The sequence below is a fragment of the Sinohyriopsis cumingii genome, chromosome 6, assembly GCF_028554795.1.
Source record: "Sinohyriopsis cumingii isolate HCF-2022 chromosome 6, ASM2855479v2, whole genome shotgun sequence".
Taxonomy (NCBI): domain Eukaryota; kingdom Metazoa; phylum Mollusca; class Bivalvia; order Unionida; family Unionidae; genus Sinohyriopsis; species Sinohyriopsis cumingii.
The window spans coordinates 131,267,400-131,275,985 of NC_142966.1; the positions used below are offsets into that span (position 1 = coordinate 131,267,400).

The window sequence follows — 8,586 nt, forward strand, 5'->3', positions numbered from 1 at the left end:
TCCATATTCCCTTTTAATGTCCACTTTAAATAATATGTATGCAGCCTATTGAGCCTATTTTGCAACTGGTGAGCAGTGTCAGCCAAGACAATCAAAATATCTGCATACAACAGTAAAAATAATTATAAGGTTTCTACCAACACTCCCCTGTTTCCTTCAGCTATAAGGGTTTCAAATCTTTCAAAAGTAAAGAAAAAGAGTAAAGGCAATAAAACACACAACCTAGGCGTACGCTCAAATGGAAATTAAACACATCGGTAATAAGATTGTTGGACTTAACACATGCTTTTACATCATTATAAATTTCTCTAAAGATTCTTAACATGTTTTACTAATATTTTCACTAACTAGCTTTTGGAACAGTAAACGTCTCTCTATCCTATCAAAGGCTTTTCCATAGTCAATAAATACTGCATAGAATCTACCCCTACGTTTTCTTAAATTTTACAAATTAATGTATATAATATAAATATTTCATCTGCTGTGGAATACCGCGCTCTAAATCCTGCTTACTCTTCACCCAGGAATTCGCTTTCCTCCACCCATTAATTTATCCTATCTACAATCGATGTAAACACTTTGTTAAATACAGGTAGCGGACTAAAGCTTCTGTAATTGGAGGGTTCATTTGCATCCTCTTTCTTCAAAATTGGTGTGATGACAGCCGATGGCCAATGTTCTGGATAATACCCAACATCGAATAGTTTACTAAATAATACTTTTAATATCGGTGCTATTTTGTTGCCCTTAGATATAAAGAAGTCGCTGGATAAAGCATCTATTACCTCAGCCTTGTCATGTTTCAGTTAACTCAGTGCTAGGTCTACCTCTTCTCCAGTGATTGTTGTCTCTACAGTCTCATGAATTAGTTGAATGTTTTCATTTTCCTGTATCTGGTCAACAGAAATAGAAAAATTTAATAATTCTGAAAAATATACATACCAAGTTGCAGACGTGATACTGCTTTGCGTACCAGTACATGGGTTCTTTACAAAGCGCTAGAAAAGTTGTGCATTGTTAGAGTATAATGCAGATAAAAGGCTGTATTTTGGTTTAATTCATACTGCGTTTGCTTACTTCATGTAAGAGGATTATATAAAATGTATAATCTTCAAGTGATTCATTTGTACCTTTTAATCTGAACTGTCTTAGATATATTAAGTCTTTGTTTTTGCGGTTGTGCAATTTATGTCAAAACCAAGGCTGACATTAAACAATTCTTCTTGGAGATGTCACCGCTAGGTTTTGCTTTCTATCGATTGTCTTCATTGTGCTTGCTGCATTTGGTAAATATTAATAATTTATTTCCACGCATTCGTTAAGTTTGTTATTGTTTATATCATTTAAAATCTTACCCATATTTTGAGATAATAGCTCTTTGCAATTCCGGATAAAAGATAGACCTTCTACTTTGTTCCATATGTATTTATTTATTTCGTTACCCCAGAGACACTATCAGCTTTCTGCTCTAGACCCACGTAGACAAGGGAAAATACAATGGGCATATGTATCGATTCCAATCTATTATCTATGTCAAAGGATGATATATGTTTTAAATCACATACGTCGACTAAAACATAATAATAATAATAATAATAATAATAAGAAGAAGAAGAAGAAGAATTGATGCACAGTATTTGTTCAAAAGCAAATTTTAAGATATGTACCCGTCTACAAAGGTCATTTGTGTAGAAAAGCTAGTTTTGCCTGGTCCAATGGCTGGCTGCTTCTGAAGGTATCACAATCTATCTATCTATCTATCTACCTATTTGTCTGTCTGTCTATCTATCTATCTATCTATCTATCTATCTATCTATCTATCGTCGTAATACCAAGTTTAGTAAAATCAACAAATAATTTATTTCTCTAAGTTTCAAAGTGAACATGTAAACGTAACTTACAGCATTGCTAACTAAATCCCAAGTAATCCCATAATTTATATCACAAGTCCAAACGTATAGTGTTCCGAATGAATTCCAAACTTGAATGTGCTGATGGTGTACCATAGAGTTTTATTCCACGCCATGAAAAGATGACTAATCGGGCCACTAAATGTAGTCAAACGGCAAGCAAATTAACATCTTGAAATTCTTGCAGGTCATACATTACTGTGGGTGTATTGTATATGTTCAAAGCGTGTGATGGCAGAAAATCAGTTAGCGTTTGGTAGGTTGGTGAACACTCAAGTGCATGCAGTATTTAACAACAAGATTTCCGCATATAGGGTCTGTCGAGTCAAATATGATAGTTGTCGAGGCGTTACCACGAATGCCAACCAATGAGGCCCTGGTCCTGTTGATGAGTCCGGGCTGATGACGCGGGTCTACCTCGTGAAGGGAATCGTCGATATCAATATCAGTCGGGACAAAAACGCTAATTTCAAGATGATTCACAATATGACCAACAAATAATTGAATTGATTTGAAAATCAATTGGTAAAATAATAGAATTTATTTCAAAATTTGTTCAAAATGTCCCAAACGTTAAAAGTCAAATGCGTAACTGAACAAACAGACTTCAAACATTTTAGAAAAAATTACAAAAGAATAAGGTATATGCAAAACAACAGGAATAATGAATGAGCTCTTAAAGTCTATATCGCAAAAAGTGGATAAAGCAAAATTACCACAATAATGAAAAGTTCAAATTAATTAATCTGCGAAGACATATAGTTTTTGTATGTGCTAAACGACAACACTAAATAATCGGTGTACAATACGTTGACTTGAACCGGATGTGACTAGAGCTCACAAAATCTGAAATGCAAGTAAGAACGATTTAAGCCATATATCACTTCGATCATCGTCTGATATATCTAAACCCGTACAAACAAGCGCTTTCACTAAACAAATGCTAGATACATGACAGACAATGCAAATAAGTCTAAGAATGATAGAACGCATATAAAGAAGAGATAGAAAAGCACGTAAAAATGTAAGATTACAAATCGTTTCATTGAGGAGTTTTTGAATAACGGTCATTGGTCATCGTTATTTCATATGACTGTATCACACGACAGGCAGCTATTTATTCAGTGACAGATTTCTAAAAATGGAAAAGCAATACAGAAAATATAAATTTTGATTTGTTATAATGGTTTTCAATATTTTCAGATTCATTATTTTCTTTTGTATTGTTCAAATTCATTTATTTCAAGTTATAAAACTAGCATTTGTTGTAGACAATGTCAGCCTGATTTAAGCAATAACAATTCAGAAATATTTCTTTGCTGGATCAAAAAAATATTCCGCCATGTACCAAGTTTTGCCTTGATACACAATCAGTGAGACGATGTAGCTCACTGGATAAATTTTTGGACTCTCCATCCAAAGGTCGTGGTGTCAATACCTGCCCAGGCCAGCCACAGTCTGCTGCCTCAGCGTGTTCTTTCGAAAGACATTTAGCTACCATTTCTCCGGTTTCATTCAGTCAACAGTGTGTTAAATATGCCGCAAAACAACAACAAAAACACAGAACCGAGGCATAATTATATTTGATGTCATAGGATCATCTTTGAAAATTTCATGATTTTCTGGTTTTACTTGTTACCTTCCTTGAGCTATTCCTTTCGAGAGAATGGGACATTTTAAGCCAGTAAGATAAGGGGCCATACACAGAAGTATACAATAGTCCCGGATTTGGTGTAAGCTCGGTATAGGGAGACATCAAACCTGTCCCCTTCCTTTACGCAAGAAATTACTATTGGCGGATCTTGCACACTCATGAACCACATTATTTCTACACAGTTCAAAAGGTAAGTAAAGATGAACTTATTTTGTGTGTTGATGCCATTCTGAACCAGTCTCATGTAGTCCTTCTTCATAAATGTCTGAAAATATAATATTCCAAATATGACTTTAAACCAATTCATCCACCCTCTTGTAACTTCGATATGATGTCTAATTACATCCATCTCTGCCCTCCCTAATACAGGTGGATACTATTTGTTTCGTTTTCGTAAATACAATATACAGACATCATAAGCGATCGATTTATAAGTTTTGGTCTAATTATGTAATTCCATTCTTAAGTCACATAGCATTTATTTCAAGTGCACGAACCATGAACATACGTCCTGAAAAAGAAAAGTTTCGGCACTATAGAAAAAGCGGTGGGTGGCATAGAATTTCTCGAGTATATAAACATGTTTCACCTATGAATAAATTAAGACAGAATTCGACACTTTCTATGGCGATTTTAATGGTTTCATGCAATGTTATATTAAACGGTTGAGAACGTGTTTTTTTTAAAAATATCCAATCAGAATGCAGAAACTTCGGCCCATTCATAATAATTGGAATTATTAACGAATACAAGTTTAGCCAATTTTACTCACCATTTTCGGTGCTGCTTAGACCCCATTACTGTTTCAAAGAACTTTTCTACCAGATCGTACTCTCGCAGAGCGTCATGTAAGGCCTTTTCCGCAGCCTTGAAATCTTTAGCATCAAGGTATTGAATGAATAGCTGAAAATCGAACACATCGTATTTTCCACGTTTTGAAATCTGTGATCGTTGACACATTCGACTAAAGTGTTTAAAAATTTCATTTATATCGTTACTTGTGAAGTCCTGGAATTTTTTGCTCGACATCTGTGGATGAAATCCTCCGGTGTCAATATTCCAGCCATTATTTCAATCTTTAGGTTTTATACAGCTTTGATGTGTGCATGGTTTGTGAAGAATTACATTTCATTTCTCCCTTTTTGAAACATCAAAACTCTTCTCTGTTTCAAGTGAAAAAATATATTTTAGCAGATTTACACATCTACTTGGAAATTTACAGCCACTATTTTGTTGATATGCCCGTGAAACACTACTAGTTACACACATACATATATGCACCCATATATATATATATATATATATATATATATATATATATATATATATATATATATATATATATATATATATATATATATAAACCTTGTCCAAAATCAATTTAATATTCTACCTGACCTGAATCATTGAGTTTGGTTTCATAAACAACATGTTTATCTCAATCTGAGTCCAGTACACCAGACATTTCCCATGAAATTCTACCTGTTGTTTGCTAAATTCTTTATTATAATTTTAGAATAGACCTTCAATGTTAACTAAGATTTATCTTTAAACACATGGACCTTTCCGAATGAAATTTTACATTTGGTTATAGTGGGGTTTTGTTAAAAACAAAATGTTAAATGTGAGCTGAGGTCAAGTAGAGGATTATATGATCTTGTTTTTCAAGAAATTAATCATTCGTGCTTTACGATCTGAGAAGAATCATTTGCATTACTGTTGTGTCCAGTATTTCATCTGGGCTGGGATTTATTTATTCAAATTTTTTAATGCAAACTATTCTTCTCTGGAAATACAAAGTGCTTAAAAATAACATTCTCGGAAATAAAACTAGGATTCATAGTGAAATTCAAATAAGGATATATTCTTGGATTGTATTATTGTAATTAAACGAAAGACATTTGGTACATCACCACACCACAGGCCACTACAGGCACATCAACACTTCCAGTGTTGAATTTTTTTAGAATAACACTAACGCTTGATCAGAACATTAATCATTTGGACTTGTGTTCAAAATTCTAGGGATTTGTGGACATCATTTCGCAATAACGTAATACCGCAATACCATAACTTCTTTATTACATTTATTACTTTATATTTAGTGCAAATAAATTATTTCTGAATTTTGCAAAACCTGCTGGTTCTCACTCTTTTGTATTACTTATTTTAGGACCATAGAGTCGTTATATATATATATATATATATATATATATATATATATATATATATATATATATATATATATATATATATATAGATAGATAGATAGATAGATAGATAGATAGATAGATAACTATACATACATACATACGAGACGATTTAAGTTTTGAGAATATGAGGAACTTATCTTCGTTTTACATCATTGTGATGCGCAGCATATTGAAAAATGTATTTACATGTGTGACATATCATGATGATCAGAAAATGCAATTAACCGCATTTCGTCTATTTGCTCTTAATATCATGGTCACCAAATAATGCTCTTCCATAAACTGCAATGTCCTCTTGTGATATCCTCATCCGTATGTGCTACCACCACACAAAAACATCTACATAGAGACACATTGCTTAAAACAATCGACCGAAGCTACAAATATATGGTTGAATATTTGGTCGAGACTATACATGTACGGATTATCCTGAAGTTTAGTTAACCCAGATTAACCCAGATTATTACATGTAAATGTAAAACGTGTTCGATAAGGTTATAATGGAACAGAACGGTATGACCAATGAGAGAGTACACATGAAAACTAACATGTGCCTTGTAGCGTATGCAGCAAATTCAGAGTATCGCAAAATAATTTCAAAAAGCGCGGTATTAAAAAAATAAAATGTTTTGAGTAAGACTTTATGCATACTTACCTCTTCGTTCATTCAGAAGCGTTTAAATAGTTAATGTTTACCTACCATTTAATCTTTACACGCCAGGTATACATATTTCCCAACACAGTACACCCCAGATTGTCTTCCAGGGAGGAAAAAAAAGCCCTTTTCAAGTATGTGCAGTCACGATAACTGTGAGTTCAAAATGGTACGTTTACAAAATTTTCACGTGATTTATATCGCGGTACAACCAAACGAACTCCATGAATCAAGTGGGAATACATGCATATGCAGTTCCAGTTAATGATTCATTTGTGTGGTTCTGAATACATAGACGTTACGTGGATATATATTGCCTTGAATGTAATGCACTATGGCTGTCCATGATGTGTAGCGTTAAATAGTAAATTGCATTAGTAGTTGTGTCTCGTTCATATGGCTTTCTAGATCATCTTATATCACCGGTGAGTGTGTGCTTTGGATTTTTAACATAGCTTTAACAATTTCTCAGTCATATCGCTACGATGTCTGCAGTGTGGCAGTTTATAATGATGTCTAGCACTGGGACATCATGCCGCAGGCATGTAGCATGATGTCCCACCCAGTCACATTATCCTGACACCAGAATGACCAGTCCTAACACTAACCTCTTAATGCTGAGCGTCTAGCGAGGCAGCTGTTAGTACCTTTCTCATAAGTTTTTGGTATGACTCAGCCGGGTTTCGAACCCGCGACCTGCCGCATCCGAGGCGGACTCTCTAAACCCTATGCCACCGGAGGGGTGAGCGTGTTATGAAAATGAAACTATTAATTTATTGGCAGGTGTTGGTATGTGAAAGATTCATAATGAGCAGATGAAATAGATATTTATCTTTATTAATTATACAAAAGCAGATTAAGGTTAATGTCATTATTTTGTATCCTTTTATCCGGTCTCCAAATAGCTTGAAGAACATATTTTTTTTGCGCTGAATATAGCAAAGGAAGTAATTATGTTCGTTATATTAACTGGAAATATGAATTATCGTGGGGTAAATATTTTTTATCCTGATTCAAGACAAAAAATTCATAGTTCATCCCTTACCTGCCCCAACACTAACCATCTCCAGAAAAATAAATATTTTGTCTCTTAATATTCAGCTATAAGGCAGTTGAGTTTATGAGCCAATACTCCACGTCTGTCCCTCCCTGTTCACATATTTTGTTATCAAAACTAACAAACGTTCAGCTATTATGTATGATAATTATGACTCATTCATAACGATTATAGCATGCCTAGTTTCCAACAGTAACATCTGGTTTTAGACATTTTGAATTTGGCCACAGAACGAGAAGCTACCACTGTATTATATATGCATTTTACTGGTACTGTAAACATGCGTCATGGGGTAGGTGGGGGTGATATATCTAAATATCGTGTACAGGGCGTAATAAGTGGAAAGTTCTACACTATATACTTAGAAAATACCATCAGAATGTGCAGTTTTACTCTATATTGCGGACAATATATTTATAAAGCTAAAATACGCAATTTGAATTGCATATTGCCCGTAATAGATAATGGTATGGAAATAAAACTGTGCGATTGCATTGTAATTATGGTGTTGTAAAAAGACTACACAAGATGCGGCAAACATTATATTTTTCGTACACATGGGGCCTTACGCACACCGCATATTGCAAACATTCCAATGCAATGCACTGGAGGCAGCCATATTGATCTTCTTCCAGTCAAAACATTCATCTTACTGAGAGTCATATTAAGTGCATAGCTGTAATGGAATGGCTGTTACATTGTCCATGTAGAAAGTGTAGTTGTGGTATCACGTAACAATTGGTTGTTGTTGTTGTTTGTTTCATATACAACACTGCAAACGTTTGATGATATAAATTCTGTCCCGTATCAACATCCTTGTCGCACACTGTCATATGCGGGAATAACAGATTGAGAATTTGACAAGGATATAAACATGAAGGAAGATATCTCTGCTAGAACGGGGCCTGATAAAGAGTTATCATTAATATGTATCAAAGTTCTATTTTTAAATCGTGAAAATACAGAACTTGATTCAAATATATATTAACTTAATATCACATTCATCCACGTAACTCAATATTTTACATCATGACAGGTACAACGTGTACGTAATGTCATAATTCACCAATCACAGCGACTTTTATTGTTTATTTCAA

General features: G+C 34.0%; 1 long non-coding RNA gene across 1 annotated transcript; it reads right to left on the reverse strand.

Moving 5' to 3' along the window:
- Positions 1 to 2,436: 2,436 nt before the first annotated feature.
- LOC149797974 (uncharacterized) lies at positions 2,437 to 6,650 on the reverse strand. Its single transcript, XR_016421565.1, has 3 exons — positions 6,478 to 6,650; positions 4,337 to 4,467; positions 2,437 to 3,829 (listed from the first exon to the last, which is right to left on the reverse strand). It is a non-coding gene; the product is annotated as an uncharacterized LOC149797974 (long non-coding RNA).
- Between the last annotated feature and the right edge of the window lie 1,936 nt (positions 6,651 to 8,586).